This window comes from Brachycentrus maculatus, unplaced genomic scaffold (assembly GCF_059751285.1).
Source record: "Brachycentrus maculatus isolate JH-2025_06_01 unplaced genomic scaffold, ASM5975128v1 h1tg000081l, whole genome shotgun sequence".
Classification (NCBI taxonomy): domain Eukaryota; kingdom Metazoa; phylum Arthropoda; class Insecta; order Trichoptera; family Brachycentridae; genus Brachycentrus; species Brachycentrus maculatus.
The window spans coordinates 941,066-965,276 of NW_028280835.1; the positions used below are offsets into that span (position 1 = coordinate 941,066).

Below are 24,211 nucleotides of genomic sequence, written 5' to 3' on the forward strand. Positions count from 1 at the left end.
GCACCGAGGTGATTATACCCGACTACTCGCAGGAACGCAACAGGCAGGTGGAACTGTAACTTCTAAGGTAGGATGGACATACTTGCGTGAAATACAAAAGGTATAGGATGTCTTCAAATAAAATTCGTTATTTTCAAAATAGTTATATTGAACAAAATCTTGCGTGATCAAATCTCTGTACACATATCCTGGATAATCAATGGATGTAATTGATGCCCCAACATAAATTAATATTTAATTTATTTAAGTTTTACTAAGTATATACCACTATTTATTAAAATATATTGTGACACGTGTATCGATGTATTCCACATCAACATTTTTTACATAAAATTTTAACAGATGGTGGTATAAACTAAGTAAAACTTAAATTAAAAATGGACTGATTTTACCACAAAGTGACTGCCGAATCAATTAATGAATCATTTTCCATTAATTGATTTGGCAGACACATTGTAAATATCTATTCATTTAAGTTCTATTTGGAAAATTTACCACGTAAAACTTGATAAACAAAAAAACAGATGATCAAAATCAGTAATTAATATTGAGGTCTTAAGAAATTTACTGGGTTTACAATCATACACAAACTTCCATAATCCCATTTCAATAACTTCTTCATATAAATTGAGATATCAATAAAATCTTAATAACAACTCATTTGTGGGGTGAAAACCGTCAATTATCAGCATATTATTATTAATCGAGAGGGTGTTTTCCCTTGTACCTAGATACCCTTGTCTAAAGGTGTATAACACTTGATGCTGACTAATTGGAATTTAACATCGTGATACCAGGAAGATGCAAAATAAGTCAAATTGACTCATAACATGGATAAAAGATTGAAGGCAAATCTATATTACTTTATAAATATGGGAGAAAACCAAATAGATATATAATGAAATGTAATTCAATGTACAGCATTGAAATAATATAACTGAGAAACCTGTTCCGAAGCGGATAAAGGTGCACTGTGACTAACGTCATTTGAAGACAGCGATCGTAAATATTTTATCCATTAAATCATTTCTCAAGGTTAGAACAAATGTATGATTTAAGCAAAAGTAAAAATCTATCGTGCTTAGTTAAATCTCAGAGATCGGGGCATATTATTTTTACATCTGATGGAATGTTGGAAAGTCTGATTTGGCAAGCCTGACCTTGCGGAACAGCACTGTCTGCGAGAATTTTATTAAATATTTGACGTTTTTTGGAAAAAATACAGTTATCTCAAGGATAATTTTGAAAATTGCAACTATGGCATATCACATAGAGTATGAGTAATTCTCAAATAAGGATAATATTATGAAAAGAAAATATGTTTGTTTTGCTAACATGGAGTCCCGAGTACTGTTTTATTGAGTGACTAATTTGAAGAGTAAGGGCGTTTGTGCACAACACGGAATTACTCGGAATTTTACCGTCCGGCACGTCAGTTAGCATATAAAACGGATGATTGGCTTGGATTGACTTGTACTTTTGTCCATCTTTCCTCGGGTCGGTGCTCTTGATCGGTGCATGAACACTATAATATACACTGATATATCATCCGTGGGATGAATAATCCAATATCTGATAATAAAAAATAGTAATAAATTGGATAAAATATGACAAAAAATGTAAATATCATCTGCGGATTTGTACCGTAGTTGAAAAATCACCATAAAACTCCAAATTTCAAAAGATGTTTCTGGGCGTAATGAGTAAATAAAAAAGGTGATTTCTGCACGAAGAAGAAATAAGTTTTGAATAATAAAAATCGAAGACCTTTAGATAGCAAGCCTTACACTAAATAAATGGCTAATATCTTAGAAACTTTTTCAATTTACAATAACACGTTTCAGTAACTCTGTATGAAAATAACAGTTACATTAGGCCAACAGCCAGCAATAAATATGTACATTACCTCTGGTAAATTCAGGTGTGATAATCCAAAAATGATAGTTTGAAACGTGTTGGCAGTAAATGGCAAACCAAGTGTAGCGGGACGCTTGGTGGGCGAGTGGGTAGAACCTTCGCCTACAGACCTAAAGGTCACGAAATAATATACCAAGACCAACAGCCAAGAAACAAAATTGAAAAAAAAACATTACAATGGACTCGCAAAAAACAGTCAAGCCTATTTTGAGTGATGTAACGCGAATAGTTTTTTCAACGACCCAACACATGCCTTGTCTGTAATGATCGGAGTATTTCGTATCACCATCGCTAAAAGTGCCATGTCTTAGCTAGACAAAATCAAGAAATACCGGAGTGTGAGTAACAACACCAAGATAAAGCTTGTCAGGAGTTTGGTCCACTCCATTTTCCTCTATGCTACTAACATGGAATATTAAAGCAGCAGAAAGGAGAAAAATTGAGGCTTTCGAAATGTAGTGCTGGAGGCGCATGCTCCGAATTCCATGGACAGCTAGAGGCACCAACGAGTCCATTCACCAGGAACTAGATAGAACATAGATGGCTTGACTCCGGCCAATGTCTGTAGACGACGGATTCTTCAGTTCTTGGACACGTTGCGCTTGGAAATGAGGATAGCCTGGAACGACTAGTTATGATCGGTTGCCAGGAGGGGAAGAGAGGGACAGGAAGATCCCCACACGATGGACCGATCGAGTTAAGACAGCAGCAGGCACCTTGATAGTTAGAGCGCTACGTGCAGTGCAGTCGAGAAGAGTCATTGCTTTCATAAGGGTCACAACCCTCAGTAATGAGAAAAAAACATTTGGATTTTTGATATTTTTTTTTAAATAAGAAAAATACCCCCCTGATCCACTTAAACTCAATTCCACGTTTATTTATTAAGCACGCTGTTTCTTAGGGTACAGCCTTGCCCTTTGAAGCAGGTTGTATGACCGTTGGTTGCGTACAATTAGCATAATATTCAGGGATTCATCCTCGGGGGCGGTTCTTGTAAGATTCTGTTTATATCCTTACTTACACATCTTCACTTCTTCTCTTTCTGTAGGCACACGTGTATAATTATTTCCTGCGCATTCCCATGACTAAGTTTACAGTCATAACATTGTAACAATTAAAAAAATAGTGTAATAAGATAAAATAAAAGTTGTATTGGAAAATCCATTTTCGACATATGATTTAGGTTATTCGCAATCTATTTTTGACATATGATTTAAGTTTTGTGCTCACATTTCTTGATTGAACTGCATTTTATGCAATAAAAATATATGGTTTCCTATAGTTACGAAACACGTGTCACAGTAGATTTTAAGAAATAGTGTTATTTACTAAGTAAAACGTTAATTAAAAAAAAAGTAATATTCATATTTATGTTTAATTTCTAGACTCGTGAATAAATTAAATGATTACATTTTTTATCTCACCAATGCCTGACTATGTGTTTATATTATATTGTATACTGACAGCAAAAAAAATGGGTAAATCGTTTTTACAAAATCAAATATCTTACCTTTAACCCTAGACCACGGGACTTGTTTGAATGTACCTTAATACGGGACTATCGTAAAATGAACGACGGAAAAACTCACATTTTACCAAATGGAGCACTGATGGGGGCTGGACAAGTGGCAAAACATCACATTTTCTGTCTAGAGTCTAGAATTTCGCTTTGTTACTTGAAATATTCCTTTTTTGTATTTTTATTTTTGTTATTTTTATTTTATTTTACAGTACTATGCAGTGGTAAACAAAAAAACTGAATAAGTACTGCAAGCTGGAATAAAAATATTGTTTTAATTACAATATATATTTCTTTTATTATTTTTTTGACATCTCAACAAATATGAAGGAGAATATGTCTATAATATGCTGTATAAATCTGGGGATTTACGGGGCTTACGACCGTCATAGGCTGGTTTAAGTGATCACTTTACACACGTGTAACATTCACCAAATCTACCCATGATTGTATTTTGGAAAGCTTCATCAAAACCACTTTGACATACGTTAATTAATAACATTATACGTTTTAATATTAACAGTTTATAACAAAAACCCCTAAAATATATTTTAAAAAATAGTTGAAATGAAGCGATGAGCCTTGTTTTGACAAGCTTTTACGATTGGCACACGCAAAGCTCACGTTGTGAGCTTAGTGAGAGCTTAATGTGGGAACCGATTTTTGTATCCAGGTGTCAAGCCACTAATGGCTAAAGTGATTAATGATTCCTAGGAGAACTTCATGGCTTCTTGGGCAGCTGAACGTGCTTTGGATTCAAAGTGTACTTTAGGCTAACTCGTGAAGCGCATGATTATATTGCATGATGAAGATATTAAGTTATTTTTTTGGATTTCAAAAGCATTGTTAACTTTGTGGTATGGTAATATAACTCTCCTTATTATGCATCGTTCACTTTGTGTAATATCACTTAAAAACCATATTTCACGACTGCCGGTTTTGGGATAAAAATCAAGTCAACTTTAGACAAATCGCTCACTCTTTTCAACAACGTCATTTATCAAAAAACTTGATTTGTATAATACCACTTTGTCCGCCTCCGTAGTGTAATGATCAGCACGCTCGGCTACCGTACTGGAGGTCCCGGGTTCAATTCCCAGGGGGGAGGTCATATAAATATAAGTGATTTTTTCACTCTTATATTTTTTTAGAAACCTGAAACGGAGGGCTGATCACCTTTTCTTAATGTTTTAACGATCAAGATAACACTGAATTTATAAGATGTAGTGCCCTATGCACCACCATTGGATAAGGGTTTGAAGAAAAAGAATTACGAAACTGGTCATGAAGTAGAGTTTGTAGGTGGTATTACACACAGTGAACGATGAATGACAAGTAGAGTGTGTTATTTTTTTTTGTTTTATCCCCCGTATTATTGATTTCGCATTTGTTTTGTGGAATAATAATAAGATTTAAATATTTTTTTAAAAAACGTGTATACTATAAACTTTGATTTTATTAAGACACGATTGGTTTCGAGTACGTCTGTTAATTTATTGACTAACATCTAATAAATTTAAGATTTGAAAAACCTGTGACTTGCTAACAAAATAGAACATTACGCAGTTGTAAAGTAAGTAATGAGACATATCGCAATTATATTTTGGCTTAATTTAAAAAAAATATGCTTATTTGTGATCCATAAAATAAAATGATTATCATTAATATGATTTTTTTATATCATTATAAAACATGACTAGCAATTATAACTACAATAAATAGTATATATACATATATCTACCTACTATAGAAAATTAAAGTCTAAAGAAGCGAGTCACTTATCACTCATGGGTATACATATGAACTAGGAAGGACCCATCATTAGGCACATCTGTCCAGTACCTTCAAATTCTGCTTAATCGCAGCAGACGATAGTTTGCTACATGTAAAATGTACCGATTACGACAAAGTTTATAGTTAAACGATGGTAATTCAAACCTGGCAAAGAATACCTTATGGTCGGTCATAAATCGTTATAGTATCCCTATTCAAAACCCTGACGCGTAGTTAATTAATTTTTTTAAATGTAATAATCGGTGAACGAATAATTATGATAAATGTGAATTTGATTTATTGTGAAATAATCCGACAGTTCGTTGGTCATTTTTTATTATTGAATTTATTACGGTAAAATATTGACCCGTTTTGCAAAAACATAGTGACGGTTTGAAATTTTGTTTATATAATGTAAGCGATCGTAAGCCATAAAATCCATTGTGCAACAGAATAATATGTACATATTTTGTACTTACACTTGCACTGAGTTGTCTTTGCGTTCAATAAAAATCGTAATTAATTACAAAAATACGTTATTTCGTTAGTTGGAACATAAGGTATATTGAAATACGTACGAAATACCTTTGAGAACACAAATAATCTATGTGCCTTTATAAATATGACTTTATTTTTCTTGCGGGCGAGCCTGACCGTGCGTTCATATCTTATTGCATTTATTCCTTCTCCCGAAATACCTGTTATTTTAATTATATAAAAATATATTCATATATATTTATATGGAGTCGGTCATATTTTGTATTAAAAACTTATTGCGATAAGTAGATACGATAATACATACAACAATTATACATAAAAATAACAATGAGTGAGGAAAATAAAATACATCTGGCAGGAAATAAATATTCAGAAAAAAAACAAGCATAAAAATACTATAAAATATAATGTAAATAAATATATACCCTGTTACTTATATTCTTGAATGAATTTTAATGAATTCAAAACTAAATATAGGTACGTTCATTAGTAAATAATATAAGCATATAAGTATATATATACATATATATATATATATATATATATATATATATATATATATATATATATATATATATATATATATATATATATATATATATATATATATATATATATATATATATATATATATATATATATATATATATATATATATATATATATTTATATATATTTTACTCTCAAACACACACACACACACACAGACACTCATACACATATGGACACATACGCACACAAGCCTGCGCCCACACACGCGCAAACACACGTGTATACGCACACACATATCTCTTTAAAGAAAATTGACACATGGTACACCAAAATTGGTGAATAATTTTGTGAATTTTTTTTATCTCAATTTTTTAAGTACCTACTTTTTTTTCTTATATTTATTGAAGTATCTCTAAGAGGACCATTTTGTGCCCCCGTTAATCTGATGCCTACTATCTATTTCACATTAATTAAAATCATTTTCCCAGATTCAACGCCGTGTCAATTATTTATTCATTAGGTTCAGATATAGAAACTTAGATTTAATCTCTCGCCTGTATGGGAGCTAAGCCTACACGATGCTGTCCCAGCGGGAGCTCGACCTTCAAATTTGATGTTCACATTTCGATCAATCGACTACAAAATAAGTACATTTGATTCGCTACAAATCAAGCTTGTGATATTCTTTCAATGACGTATACCGAATGTTGAATCGAGTCACAAAATTGTTTAATGTATAAGGGTTTGAAAATGATTGATGAGATGCCTGAATGTACGAAGAATAGAAAAAGTCTAAAAGAATTTAAAAATAAATGTTTTGTTTACTGTTAAAAGATGTAAATATATAAGAATTTTTCGTGTTCGCGCGCTACTTGCCAGATCTCCAAACTATAACTGACATTTTAAATATGAAAAATCAAAATATTGACAGTAAAACATTGCCATCACATAACACACACATGGCTGCAGTGTTGGCAATATTAAAAAATTACTAAAAATTCAACCAGTGTCTTATTATCTGTAGTTACTTTGAAATAAGTCAAAAATAGGGGTTAGGTCAGTGTTAGGGGCGTTTACCTTTTATGATGTTATTTAAGTGTGAATAATAGTTTATATTAGTGTAATATAAGCTAATTAAAGAAATAAAATTTAAAAAAAATAAAATCTTCTGCGTGAACTTGAGTAAAAACATAAATGTTTAAATATACCACAAGTAAAACAGAGAAAAAAAATGCCATTTTTTCTACGACACGGGTCGCCCAGTTGCCATATATAGTAAAAATCTATAAAATTACAGCAATCGTTAATACGGTTTTGGTAATCTACGTCACCCGTTATCTTGAAATATATTACAATATTTATATATATTTATTTATATTGAATTGTCAACAGTTTCAATACATTGCTACTAATATCGAATAGGAATTATGTAAGATGATCACTTAATCCAGCCTGGCAGATCGTTAACCCTGTAAAGACCCAGAATTTGTTGAGATATCAAAATGTAGCCGTAAAATATTGTATCTGGATGAATCAAATCCCGGAACTGGGAACTGATCCCAAAGCGTCCAAAAATTGCCAAATAATCCATATTCATAAGCTAAAGTATGTCCCTAGTACCTGGATGAGTGAGTTAAGAAGTAAGCTAGTAACAGGATGTTGTAAAAATAAATGGTCATATCATAATCTGCATGAATTTTTAAATTATGCTATCAGACGTTTCCCAATGTAAAAATAATTCTATTCTTTTTTGACATCTCATCAAAGATGAAGAAAAATATGGAAGTCTGGGCATTTACGGGGCTGACGACCGTCATAGGCTGGTTTAAGCGATCACTTTACACACGTGCAACATTCACCAATTTTACCCATTATTGACAACCACACTACTCAAATTCTTGGAAGTTCTATATATATGAACCAATTTCGAAATGTTGTCCTTGAACACTAGAACTTCACTAGAGACATCTTTGATGTCAAAAATTATATAAAAAATACTTCTATAATTGGAGATAATCCAGATTTGTGAACAAGTATTTGGACACACTCAAAATGCTGTAAAAAAATCCATCCAAAAAGGGTCTCTGCTAAATAAAAAGCTTTTTCAATCCAACAAAGATGGCTCTTATGAACTCATATGTACAGCGTCATGAGATTAATGATATTTGTAGGAGTTCCAAAAATTTGAGTAGTGTGATTGTCAATCTTGGGTAGAATGGTGAAAGTTCCACGTGTGTCAAGTGATCACCATACCGGCCTGTTACAGGTCATAAGCCCTGTAAATACCCAGAATTCCATATTCTTCTTCATCTTCTCCGTCAGCAAAATATAAATTAGTTGGTAAGCTATAAATTTTAGCTTGATATTCAATATCACAGCTGCCAACTTCTCTGATATTAAAGGTGAATGTCTCATTCCAGCCGAGTTTCATCTTGGCCGTGAAACCGCCATGTCATGTCACTGTCGCCCACGCAAAATGTAAACCGTTCGCATTATGTAATAGAGCAGGCATGGCCAACCTTTCCTAGGCCAAGGGACAAATTATCATTCTGTCTCATGCCTAGAACGCCACACCACTCTGTCTTTGCAAACATTCTTCGCCTCTTCCACGTTCATGCATCTCCTCATATAAACGACATAATATTAATATAATAACTAACTAACTAACCATCACGCCGCTTCCCTGCAGGGGTAGGCAGAGAGAATCGAACGCCACACCACTCTGTCTTTGCAAACATTTTTCGCCTCTTCTACATTCATGCATCTCCTCATACATACGACGATTATTACGACTCCTGACCCGGCCGTTTTCAAGTATTTGACATACCTGATTGTGCCAAGATTTCCTCGGTCTTCCTAATAAACGACATAATATTAATGCAATATGCAGTGATCAAAATTCTATGTGAGGATTGACCTTGTACTTGAATTAAGAGAATACCAATATTAGCGTTGGTATTTCTTTAGGATTATCGTTTAGAATTTTCGAGCTTTTCATCTATAATCCTCGTCCGAGTTTTTGATTTAGTGTGTTTCATCCTCGAAAAAAACTGTTCTCAAGTATATTTACTACCAAATAGTTAAATGATTTTTCTTGCGAATGAAATTTACACAATTTGATGAGATGATTGAGGGCCGAACAAAATAGCTCGGCGGGCCGGAGGTTGCCCATATATGTAATAGAGTGACGATAATGTATGCGCGATTCTGACTCCAAACCTACCCAGATCCGGAATTCAGACTACATGTGAGCCAATACTCGCTCACAATTGTAAGTAATGTGTCTCTGTCATGATAACAACTTTATGGACGTGCTTAAACCTAATGGCCACCTTAAGGATCCTTTTTAATTAATTAAATACGGAGTTATCACGTCGATTGCTGCTACTTGATTTTGAAGCAGCAATCGCTGTAAAAAATACGTACATATATCTCATTAGATATATATTCACAATATTAATATTAATTCAACGAAAAAATTCGTGCGTGGCCCTGCTGATAAATTGTCTCCACGGTTTTAAGTAGCAAAAAATTGCGATTTTCTTTTATGGTTTGGTGTTTATATTGACGAATTTTATAATCTACTAGCTGTTTCCAGACACGCGTGTCTGTGACTGAGTTAAATCCAAAAGAAAGAAAAACCACGCATTTCTAGTACGCGGTATGTGAAATTGCATTGCAATCTCTAGACTGAGACTAATTTGATCAGTATGATGTATTAATTAGCAAAAAATGGCGATTTTTCTTTTATGATTTGGCGTTTATATTGACGAATTTTATAATCTACTAGCTGTTTACAGCCACGCGTATCTGTGACTCAGTTAAATCGAAAAGAAAGAAAAACCACGCATTTCTAGTACGCGGTATGTGGGGTTGCATTGCAATCTCTAGACTGAGACTAATTTAATCAGTATGATGTATTTCGATGGTAATAAATATTTGAAAAAAGAAACGATTTAATTTTTTATTTATTATTCCCGCAATAAGGTGTACGCAAGATTAAGGTCTTTTTTTTTAAGTGGTACATAGGAAAAACTATTTGGGAACCACTGATTTAGAAAAACAAATAACAGAGCGTAATTTGTAAATCCTCAGACATTAATTTTCCCACCTCAATTTTTATGTTGATATATCAGAAGCTGTGTAAGAAATAAAACATAAAACGTTATTAGATATGTAAATAATAAAGTGATAACCGAGTTTGGCTACCATGCCGGTAGTCCCAGGTTTGATTTCCAGGGAGTCATAGTAAATATGGGTGATTTTCACTACCATTTTTATTTAACATCACGCTAGATTGGTACAACAAGTGCAGGACTGACCACCTTGAAATTGTGCAATTAACGATCAAGATAACACTCTGCTATGATGAAATGCCTTGTGAAGAATTGGGTTTGGATAAGGGTTAAATTAGAAGGTCAATGTCACCAAATATGTAAGAAAACGCGCGCGCGACGCGACAAAAGCGATGGGTATTAATACATGTATTAATTTGAAATAAAACTTTATGTATTAATTTGAATTAAAACACAGATTTTTTGAGTCTACTAAGTTGTATTTTATTAACAAAAACACATAAAAAATTAATATTATTAATTTTCAAACGAATTGACATTCGTTTCATGAAATTGAAAATGCCATAACTAGGCGAAACAATTGTCACAATATTAATTTTTCATGTGTTTTTGTTAATAAAATACGAATTAGTAGACTTCAAAAACCTGTGTTTGATTTAAAATTAGTACATAAATTAAAATGGAGTTCTGCGAATTAAACGCCAAATCAATAAATACTTATTAAAACATATTATGAGTGCAATAATCACCTGTTTGCTTTGCAGTGTCAGTTGTGTGATCCGTGATTTCGTAACGTACTATATAAAACAATGAATGCACGACTAGTTTTAGGAAAACGACAATGGCATATAAAGTTGACTGTGTGGCAATCGAAAATCGCTTTGTGAGAAAAATGTTTGTTTTGCTTTTGAGAAATACAACATGAGAAGTGTAATTTTTACCTAGCTGTAACATTTCACCTACCCAACGTTAATAACACAAGGTTGAAACAAGTTGTTTATCAAAACCTTATCAATATTTAAAAAAAAAAAAAATATATATATATATATATATATATATATATATATATATGTAATATATATATAAATATATATATATATATATATATATATATATATATATATATATATATATATATATATATATATATATATATATATATATATATATATATATATATATATATATATATATGTATATGGGAGAAATGCGATCTCTCAGAAGAATGTGCGACAAAACGATGTATGATAGATGTGCGAATAGTGAAATAAGGAAGGAATGCAAAGCTGAGATAAGCATAATCGATAAAATTAAGAAAGGTGTGTTGAGATGGTTTGGACATGTAGAACGAATGAGTGAGGAAAGAACGGCAAAACAAATTTGTAAGGCGAATGTTATTGGGAAAAGAAGCAGAGGAAGACCGAGAAAAACACGGCACGATCAGGTATGCCAAATACTTGAAAGTAGTCAGGTTAGGAGTCGGCGGGTATGTATGAGTAGATGGTAGGGTCTGCCTACCCCTGCGGGGAAGCGTTGATGGTTAGTTAGTTAGTTAGTTAGTATATATATATATATATATATATATATATATATATATATATATATATATATATATATATATATATATATATATATATATATATATATATATATATATATATATATATATATATAAATATATAAATATGTGTGTATCTATGCACCTTAATAAAGAATTTTAGCGTGAGATAAAACCAAAATATTTCACTAATTACTGACAAATTCATGTCCAAGAAATTATTTTTAAGCTCCAGAGAAAGTATTAACAAAAAAAATATGTGAATAAGCGTGAAAGTTTAAATTTAAATAATGAGTTGTAAGACACAACGAAAATACATCCGGTTTAAGAAAATAATATCAATTATTATTACTGACTGTGGGAACAAGTGGAAATCGCACCGGGTACCTACTAAGCGATTATAAATACGATAATAAGTACTTTATTTTCTTAATTCATTAATTTTGCAATAAAACCTTTTGTAACTTATTTTCATAACAGTTTTCAACATCAAAGGTTTGAATACTTAATATATTTTTACAAATTATGAAAATGTTTATAATTATTAATTTTTTATAGGATAGGTTGTTTACTTCTTATTCAATTTAAATAATACCTTATTAAAAAAACACCTTGGAAGAATGAATCTCATTAATATACTTAATTAAATATTTGTAAAAAAATATGGTGAAAAATAAAGAATATTATTTTCTAGAACTCTCCAATTTACACGTACTTTTTTTATGATCGAGTTTGAAGTAATGTCTTAAGTTGTGCATAATAAGAATCAATCACTGATATCGAAATCAAAAAGATGTTTATGGAAAAAAAATTGTCAGGTACGGAGTTAAAAAAAAAAACATACGTTTAATGTCCGCCTCCGTAGTGTAATGGTCAGCACGCTCGGCTACCGTACTGGAGGTCCCGGGTTCGATTCCCAGGGGGGGTCAAATAAATATAAGTGATCTTTTCACTCTTATATTTATTCAATATTACCTTGGACTGGTACCGGAAGCGGAGGGCTGATCACCTTTCCTTAATGTGTTAACGATCAAGATAACTCTGCGTTTATATGATGCAGTGCCCTATGCACCATTGGGGTGCGGATAAGGGTTTGAATGAATACGTTTAATGTAATGTATTTTTATATATTTTTAAAAACTTTTTTCAATAACTTATTTCTTTACAAAACCGTGCATTTATTTAAAAAATATATCTTTATGAAAACAGTGTTTAAAGAAAAATAAACAATTAAGTTAAATATTACCAGGGTTTATTAAAAAATAAGTTGCGGGCTATCGATAACTTGGCTTTAATATATAAATGTAAAAACTTTGTTTTTTATAATAATTATACCTGAAATAATAAAATCATACATAAAAGCCGTAATTAATTCGCACTTAATGGCCGAATCACAAAAACAGAATGATTATTTTACACAGAGAATTAACAATAATTTTTTTTCTGCTTCCTATCGGTACCTTTAAATGCTTTGTGAGAAACAATTTGAGGATGTATGTATCCGTACGAGTATATCAGTTATTAGTGATTAGAATTAAGATTGGATTCCTAGCCGCTGAACCATTTCACGTAGATTCACGTATCTATTGCTAATTTTATTCATTAACCATGTGTAAGTTATTGGAGCAGGTAATGAGAATCAAGAAAATACGCGAGATGCTTGGAAAGTTGAAAGTGAATGTGAGAAAAATAATTTTATTTGAATATATTATTAGATTAAAACCAATATTTTTAGCTTTTCCACTTTATTTTTATTTGACCAGCGACCGGGTTTCGTCGTTACCGACATCATCAGACTGGTGATGATCCAGTCTGATCATGTCGGTAACGACGAAACCCGGTCGCTGGTCAAATAAAAATAAAGTGGAAAAGCTAAAAATATTGGTTTTCATATAATAATATATTAAAATGCAATTCCATCACGAAGTGTCAGTGGATAATATAAATGATTTTATTTGATTAAATATTCCGTCTCCGAGACCGCCTCCATAGTGTAGTGGTTAGCGCGCTAGGCTACAATGCTGGAGGTCCCGGGTTCGATTCCCAAGAGGGTAAAAATAAATATTAGTGATTTTTCAGTCTAATATTTACTTGATAAGACCCTGGACTGGTACCTGAAGCTGAAGGCTCATCACCTTTCCTTCGTGTATTTAACGATCAAGATAACACCGCTTCTATACATTGCAGTGCCCTATGCACCATTGGGGTGCTAATAAGGGTTAGAAGAAGAGGAAGAAATATTAATATTTCATGTCTTAGTGAGTTTTTCTTTTTTAATACTTTATAAATACCGTACTAGGGCGTGCATTATTACAAAATTTAACGCTTTTATTTATTTCCTGCAATATATTTTCCCAATTTTTACCGGATTTTTTTACAAAAAAAATGCTTGCCAATTTTTAAATAATTTTGAAACTGTTGGCCATGTCGTATTTGATTGCAAGTTTTCTTTCATACAGTTTTATAAAAAGTATTGTAAAATGTGCCTTCGACACGGAACAACTCGATGAGGGCACATTATCGTTATTTGTAATTTGCAATTATGAGTATGATGAAATATAAATAAATATTTTAAATAAAATAAATATAGTTTATACGGAATACTCTTGTTTCACTCTTAAAACTGCTTTATAGCGTCAGTAGTAAAACCAAATATAACTTGAAGGTGGCTATACCTATAAATGGTAACCATTTCCGATGAAAACATTTCCGTTACGACCCCAAATTCATAAGGAATTACATACTATAGCAGTGCTCAGACCAAAAATGGTCATCAACCTGTACTCAATGCTTCCATTTGGTCCACTCCAAGTTTTATTACATATCCTACACTTTAATTGAGGGGAAATGGTAATTATATGTAACTAACTAACTAGCCATCACGCCGCTTCCCCGCAGGGATAGGCAGAGAGAATCGAACGCCACACCACTCTGTCTTTGCAAACATTCTTTGCTTCTTCTACATTCATGCATCTTCCTCATACATACCCGACGATTATTACGACTCCTGACCCGGCCGCTTTCAAGTATTTGACATACCTGATTGTACCAAGTATTCCTTGGTCGTCCTCTGCTTCTTTTTTCAACTACATTCGCCTCATAAATTTGTTTAACCATTCTTTCTTCACTCATACGTTCTACATGTCTAAACTATCTCAACACACCTTTCTTAATTTTATCGATAATACTTTTCTCAGCCTTACATTTTTTCCTTATTTCATCATTCGAACAACTATCAAACATCGTTTTGCCACACATTCGTCTGTGGGATCGCATTTCGACAGCATTCAGTCAGCTTTCATCCTTCTTTTCCCAACTCCATGCTCCGCTTCCATACATAACGGTTGGGTTGGGTTGGGTTGGTTATATGTATATAATTAATACGATATTAAACGATAAAACAAAAAAAACTAAAATGATATTTAAAACACATCATCTGCAAACTAAACTGAAAAAAATAGCGTCATAGTGACTGATGAAACACCTTACCCAATGATTTATCTTATTGTGACTTCATCAGGGTGATGTAACGCTAAATAATTCTTGTTATTATGTTTGAAAAGACTGAAAAACGAATATCAACTACTCTGTAATATAATATGAATTCTCCTTTTAAATGATGTACTGAGCAATGAAAATGTACTAAAAACACCTAAATTACAGATCACAACGAAGTTGTGATGTGTTCGCATTAAGAAAAGAGTGTATTTCTAAAACTCTTACAAATCCGTCGCCTATTTATTTATCAATTTCAATGGCAGTTATTTTAAATTTTAAAAACTATGCCATATATTATGAAAATATATGTCAGTTAGGGGGTCTACATGGACCGACAAAAATGGATTTCACCTCATCGTCGATTTTTTTAAACTTTTGAGTAAATAAGTAACTAGTAACATATTGTAAATTGTTCACATTAAATTTGAAATAAACTGTGACCAAATTGATTGCGAACGATGACGAAATTTTAATACATGCCTTTCTACTAATGATTTCACGATCTTTACCACAAATACATTTTATGACTGTAATTAAAACGTTTAAAGTTGACACAAAAATCAATTAAAAGTTACAAATCATTTGTTAATGTTGAAAATACTGTTCATAGTATAAGATCTCCCATAGTGGTACAAACTCCAGAAGGAGATGAAACAAGATGAGGAAGAAAGATTTTAGTTAATAGAAATACCGATGTTGTTGATGAAGGTTCACTAAAATAATTTGTACGTTAAACGTGCATATCGTTTGGATATGGCGCCACTGCAAAATAAACAATGTTACCAGATAATTGTAAGAGAAAACAAATTATGTGGTTTCCTGGGATAAAACCATCCTGTGCAGTAATGGAAATAAGTACATATGCACCCACTAATGGATATTGTGGTGTTATGGTACTGAATAAGCCTTCGCTTCCTGATGGGCAAGTATTCCTTTATATTGTTGAATTCTTCTGCAAATTCCATATTTACTCTAGGCATATACAATCTTGCCTGCGAAGAGAAAACTAATAAAATTGTAGAAGCCAAGAGATAAGTGTTTTTAAAGTGCGGTCGGGTTCAAAAGTCTCGGATCATTGCATTCCTCACAATGATGATAGTATACATGTTTCTCAAAAAACAAACATAGTAAATGAGAATTGTAAGATGTTACATCCTTACAGTCAATGAAATGCAATCGGTGTTAAATGCAACAGTCAAACTAATTTTTGGATTATCTAAATTCCGTCACATCACCCCACTATTTCATGAACTCTGTTCATTCATTCCCGAAAGGGTAGAGTACAATGTCTACTCATGTATAAATCCATAAATAATATGGCTCCAGAGTATCTTAAAGAGCTGTGTACTCCAGACGAATTGTTTGATAGGCGTCTCACGCTTCGATCGGCTACAACAACTGCCAATTTTTACCGTGGAGAGGCACAATTACAAGAACAATATTTATTTATTTTTTATGGCCAAAAATTACTGTTGGTATAAAAATCATATTGCTATGTCTCACTGTCGTATTTCTCAAGTATCACATTAAAAAAACAGATAATTCAATAGAATTTAATTTTTGAATATATTAATAAATATTGTAATTTATAAATGAACAATTATAGATTATGAATTTCGACGTGAATAATAATTGTGTATTTAAGTGTGACTCGCAGCCTGTATTCACAAAATATGATAAAGGCTTGACAATTTGAAGAAATCCATACAAAAAATAAACATTCAGTGAATACTCACCTTTTTAAAAATATATTACGTTAATATATTAATTTTTTTCTATTACCGTTGCAATGGACCGACGGATTAAAATTTTTAAGCGAACGTTTATTTTTAAGGTTGTGATTCATTGAAATCAAAGATTTTTTGTAGAATTGTTTTACAGTACTTAGGCACTGGAGATTATTTATTATCTATGGTGTATGTGATTAAAAATAAGCTTTAGTAAAGTTTAAATGTTAGCGTTTCGTACAAAAATACGTTAAAATTAATGATTGTTTTTAATTGTCCATCTATTATCTATTTTTTACTTATTTGCATAATGTCTTACATAACAGGTTCTCAAACATTTTAAGTGTAACCACCCCTACTAAAATATATCGTTAATTCGAAAAACGAAATTGCCAAAATCTCTCCAGGACCCAAAGGGGGGAGGTATCGCCCCCTTAGTCAACTTGTCTTAGATGAAAAAATAATACAATACAAAAATGACAATTGACAACATGTCATTTGTCCGCACCAAGTGTAGATTGTCGTTAAACATTATTCAGGAATTCACCCATATAAGTGCCTCTAACTGTCGATTCCTTTACATGCGTCTAGTTTGAATCACACGTGTTCACACACGAGTGTGTGTATTTAAGCCAAAAATTGTATTTTCTAATCTTCTGTTTTCTACCCAACACACCTGTAAAAACATCAATATGCAAAATTTACGTTCAACACAGACAGACAGCTGTAAAGGTACTCAAACATCTGAGAAAATAGAAAACTGATTGTGGCTAAGTACATAAACAAGTATGTACTTGAATATGTATAATGTAGTAAGCGTACACATAATCCACACTACTGTCCCTCTTTTAATTATTAATCTTTATGATTGACTTCTAATTCAATAATTTAAAAAAAAATACTAAATTTCACAAGACAATTTATGAACTGTTGAATTAAAACAAACGTCTTTTTTAAGGGGATATATATTCCTAAACACAGAATTCATTCCACCGGGGAACACCGGAGAGGTCACATGTCCATTCACGCTCGATTTTTTTTAAATAATGTATATTCGATATATTTTTGTTTTTTAGAAAACATATGTATGGAAAAAATATTTTTATAATTTTTTAACTCCGTACCTTTCAATAACTTTTTTTTTCAAAATCATATAATTATTTCGAAGAAAAACCAATTTGATCAATGCAAAAACGGTGTTTTAAAACATCAATTACGTTAAATGTTTCCCGTGTTTTGAGAAAATTAAGTTGCGATTTATCAAATACTGAGCCTTAATAAATCGTAATAAATTATTTTTAACATATACACTTCTTTCAAGAACGTCATATCAAAAAACTTGTTTTTTCAGGAGAACGTTTTAAAAGTTTGAAAATGTAATACAAAGTATTAAAAATAAATATCAAGCCACTTATTGAACTTTTTACTGTGCAACAGATCTTTTTAGGTAAAACCTGATGGTTTTTTCTCCTTTTGAAAAATATTTGGTATATTAAAAAAAATATATTAAACAATACCTTTTCTTCAAAATGAAAAAACAACACTTTCTGCCCTGTAGCGGGTAAATATTAAGTTAAAAATATTCCTCTTTTGCTGGGGATATAGTACATTTTCTGGGCATTCTGAAAACATGCATAACTGAAAATTGACAATTTTTGATATATGACATTCTTGAAAGGAGTGAGCGATATGTATAAAGTACGACAATTTAATATTAAAAGATTTATACAATTTCAACATAGATATAGAAGAATATGGAATTCTAGGTATTAACAGGGCTTATGACCTTTCATGAGCTGGTTGAATGATAATTTTAAACAAGTGTTACATTTATTTTGATAAAGCTAAGTTTGTAGAGACCCTTTTTAACAAAGCTAACTTAAAATATAATACCTGTATTAGTATCAGTATGAATATGGTATTGTAATTAAAAGTATTTCTAGAATGTTAATTAATCGAAAATTAAAACCATAAATAAAAAAAAAACAATTTACTGACTCTCAATATCATAGACTAATAAATTATTTAAAATGAGAAATAGGATTAAGTATTTAGCATAAATGTTAACCGTGATGTCATGCATAAAATGAGCTTATTCCTATTTATTACAGTAATGTGTTGACCGTCGGTAAATTATATGATTTTGTATGACTTGGCTCACAATACAAAGACAGGATTTTTAGCTAATCGTGTATTTTATTTTATTTTCAATATAAATAACAATACGACGAACGATGACATAAACAGCATTTAACAAATTTAAGGGGAAACTAATAGAATCAACGAAACAGATCTCCGTTTACTTTTTTACAAATCGCTCACTCCTTTCAAAAACGTCATAAATCAAAAATTGTCAATTTTCAGTTGTATATGTTTTCGGAATGCCCTGAAAATGTACTATATCCCAGAAAAAGAGGCATATTTTTAACTTAATATTTACCCGCTACAGGGCAGAAAGTGTTGTTTCTGCATTTTGAAGAAAAGGTATTGTTTAATAATTTTTTTAAATGTACTAAATATTTTCCAAATGGAGAAAAAACCTTCAGGTTTTACCTAAAAAGATCTGTTGCACAGTAAAAAGTTCAGTAATTGGCTTGATATTTATTTTTAATACATTGTATTATATTTTCAAACTTTAAAAACGTGCTCCTGAAAAATCAAGTTTTTTGATTTATGACGTTCTTGAAAGGAGTGAGCGAAATGTGCTCATAATTTCAAATATTTACTTTTTTCAGCCGAGTGACATTCAAAGAAAAATAATAGTTTTGTGAATAAAAATCACGACGATCTTTTCTTACCTCATTTGTAAAATACGAATGATTTTGTTTGGTATAGATAAGGTGAGGTTTCTATATTATAACAATAGTGGTGTACTGTCTACTCAATTAAGCTACTACATATAGAAGACACAGAAGTTACAGAAGTACAAAGGTATATGCGAGATGGAAGATGTCGTCGGATGAGGAAGGCAACGAAGAAGAATATGGTATGCACATGTGAGGAGAATGGAACCATCCAGACTCCCCCACATTGCACTCCACGGTCAAACCCACGGTAGACGACTCCCGGGCAGACCACCAAAGAGATGGATTTTAAGCTGGGAATCGACATCGCAGGAGGCTAATCCCTCTTAAAAACAGGCTACAAGGCCTATACCAAGAAGAAGAAGAGGATATTTACAGAAGTATGTATAAAGGTATACTTTTAAACGCATGGCTTTCCAATCTATTTTTAATTAAAATTAAAATTAAATTTAGCCAAATCATCTATTATGGATTCCTAACGTAATCCTTCTCTTTTCTTCACCCTTTCTCCTCTTTGCTCACTTAATATACGACAAAGTATTCATAACATACGTGTGGAATTATTTAATTGGCTTTTATTATTGTCAATCTAACTATTTATATAAGTATTTTGTACGTATAAGCAGTATAATTCCCAAATAAATATGTAGTAAGTAAATAAGTAATATTTGTCTGTGTAAATAAGTAATGTTTGTCCGCCTCCGTGGTGTAATGCTTAGCGCGTTTAGCTACCGTGCTGGAGGTCTCGGGTTCGATTCCCAGGGGGGCGAATAAAAATAAGTGATTTTTTCATTCTAATATTTATTGAATATTACCCTGGTACCTGAAGCGCAGGGCTGGTCACCTTTCCTTCATGTGTTAACGACCAAGATAATACTGCGTTTATGTGATGCAGTGCCCTATGCACCATCGGGTGCGGATGAGAGTTTGAAGAAATAAGTAATATTGATCCATTGTTTGCACCTTTCGAGTTTCGAGTTCCTTATGAAGTCTAATACGGATAGGAAATGAGATTAATATATTCATGGAATTTCAAAGCTAAGAAGAGATAGTGTACCATTTCTCTCTCGGCACCGCATACCGAACGGGCGAGTAGGTACTCGGCGGTTAGTGAAATCACGACGCTACGTATATTAACATTTTCAGATAAATAAAACACGTTTTTCTATACATGACATAAATCGTGTATAACAACACTACAGAGAAATTGGACCAGTTTCGTAAAAATGCATAAATACATAATAATAAATTGTATTACAACTAACTATTGAGTTTTATTCAGGGCTGTGGTGACGAAGTTGGAGTCGGAGTCGGAGCAGGAGTCGTAAAAAATGAGCGACTCCGACTGCTTTTTCGGCAAAAATTAAAATATATATTTTTTAATTAATTTAATGAACGTGTTTTGTACACGAATATTAAACATGCAGGCGCAAGTCGCGCCGATATGGGGATTCACCGAGATCCATTTAATGCACACAGAAGTCTACAAAAATGTAATGACAAAAAATGGCTATATGCAAAGCTTATTAGTTATTTTTTATTTTATAATTTACACTTCAGTAGATAGTTTGAAAACAATTGATAAATGAAATACATACTACTAACAAACGAAAAAATAGTGTGGCATTTCCTTTGATATTTTTTTGTTTGTTTATTTTTACTTTTTACACAACATGTTTTATTTTTGAATGAACGTCTCACTACGCAGAACCCATGACGAGCCGTTCATTTACATTTTTTTTTAAATTACAAATTTTACAACAAAAAATATAAAATAAAATTTTGTTAACAAATTAAGTACAGATGCAACAGTATGCAACAATAATAATATGATTAGGTGACTATTTAAGGCCCAGCATTTTTTAAGTAGTAATTAAATTTTATCAAAATCCAGGCAACAATGTACGTAATTGATATTTTTCTTAAAACACCGTTATTGCATTGAAAAGATAAGTTTTTCTTAGCAACAATTAAACGATTTTGAAAAAAAAGAGTTATCGAAAGGTAAGGAGTTAAAAATATGTATATTAAAATATTTTTTCCATATATATATTCTAAAAAACAAAAAAAAACTATAAACATTTTTTTTTAAATCAGGAAGTTAACAGACATGTGACTTCTCCGGTGGGTTGAATTCTGTGTTAGCGAATATCCCCTTAAGGATAATAAAGTACCTTTTTATTGCTAATCGATAATCGACCCTCGTCACCGCCTATTTTTTTATCCAATTTATTTTTATGTCCCTACGACCCTTTTTTCACGTCAAGGATTTCACTCCTGATAAAATTGAAGGTTAAAAAAAAGGTCAATGTATGAAGGATTAATATATTTTAAAGTCTTTATGATTGTGTAGGCACGGGGGATCAGAAGTATCGAAGAGGTTGTTTTTTTGTCTCACTAACCGGTAACTATCTGTGGAGGCATAGTATTTAGGTCGTGCGTAAAATGGCCTGGTCATTCTTTATCTTTACTCATTTCTCAGGTAGAGGTAACTGACTCACTCATGAGATCCTGTTACATCGAAAAAATGTAGAACGAATTAATAGAAAAATGTATGATTTATATATTAATATTTATTTTATTATCTGTTTGGCATTTCTTATCATTCAATACACATATTTTTTGCAATTTGTGAAACATTTTATTGACAGTGCGATTTTCTTTCACTGCATTTCATTTAGTGACGAAATTTTATTACTACTATTATTCGCAATATTTATTTTTATATCCAACTCAATTTCAGTCATATATCGGATCTTAAAATATGAAAAAATATAATGAAATCTAAAAAGTTTACTAATTTAAATGCAGAATATTCTGCCCTCTTCAGAACGTTATGGTAAATACCACAATTTGTCTATAAATTGGCGAAAAATATGATTTAATTTATGAGAATTCTTGAGTATTAGTAGTGATATAAGTATTTATGAGAATTTAGGGCGTAAAACCTGTATACCTAATAACTACACTTTTCCACATATACCTATGTGGATAAACATGAAATGTAGAAAAAACTGTATACTCATCATTTTTTATTATATAAAATGCATTTCCACCGAGAAATGTCGGTACAAAACTTAAATGAAAAAAATAATTATATTTTTACCAATATTTGTCATGAAAAATACAGCTATTTGTATTTGATGAAAAAAAACAGTTTTGTGGTTAGTATGTTTATCTGTCGTACTTAAGGTCCAGGGTTCGATTCCCATAAGTGATTTTTCACTCTGGACTGGTACCTGAAGCGCAGGGCTGATCACCTTACTTCATGTGTATAACAATCTACGAAGTAGTGGCCTATGCATAATTGGGTGAGGATAGGGGTTAGAAGTAGAAATTTTGCAATTAAAAATTAAGCTTGTTGGATTTGAAACCCGATATGGAAGAAGAAAAAAAATTAAGATCTTAATTGTTTGTGCGTGATATATATACAATATAAGCTGTGCATAGTTTTCAAAACCGTTAGACTTAAGTGAGTAAAATGTTAACTGGTTTTATGGCCTCGTCGAACCTTTCTGACACCTTGAAACCTGAGACTTTTACTCAAGATCTTAAGGAAGGTCCAACTCTCATCTTTCCCTCATAACTTCGACCAAACGAGTGAAGCTCTAACCGAAAAAAACAAACAAAATTAACTCACCACGAATGTCCACTCACGATTTCCAGGTATCCTTATAACACTGACAGAAAAACAACGGAGCACAAACTAAATAAATAAACAAACAAAAAAATATTATGTTCCTTGCACTTTGCTGAGCATAACTGCAGCGATATCACTAAGAAATCTCAACTCGAAAATGCACGTAAACTGGTCACTAATTGAGATGTTATGAATCAAGTATCACATGAAACTTGCTGGGGTTTGTTTTTTGATGGTTGGACTTTGTTTTTCGGCGTATTTTATTTGTTTTTCGTTGTTGTTTTGTTATTTTTTTCGTTTCGTTGAAACCACGTCGACGGACGTTGCGCACTCGGTTGCTCGACACGACTGGTCGGCCGGTAAGTGTGTGTGGTCGGCTCTCCCCTCTCCTCGCCCTCTCCGCTCCTCACCTGTTGCCTACCTGAGCCCCCTTCCCCGCCGACCCTCCCCGACCCATGCCACGGTGAGTACAATATCACCTTTCTCGAGCGCGCTGAAAGCGGAATGCGGCGTCAGCCAATATTTTTGTCTAACTCACTATCACGCCGCTTCTGCAGGGATAAGCAGAGAGAATAGAACGCAACACCTATCCGTCCTTACAAACAATTTTCGCCCACTAATCCCAATAATCGTCGGGTATGTATGAGTAGATGCATGAATATGCATCTACTCATACACACCCAACGATTATTCGATGACTACTGAACGA

General features: G+C 32.2%; 1 protein-coding gene across 1 annotated transcript in view; it reads right to left on the bottom strand.

Moving 5' to 3' along the window:
* Cad99C (cadherin 99C) overlaps nt 1-23,867 on the bottom strand; it is a 177,002-nt gene extending 153,135 nt beyond the window's left edge. The window contains exon 1 of the mRNA XM_088257452.1: nt 23,503-23,867. The gene's annotated coding sequence lies outside the window, so the exon portion shown is untranslated. The remainder of the gene's footprint in view (nt 1-23,502) is intronic.
* Between the last annotated feature and the right edge of the window lie 344 nt (nt 23,868-24,211).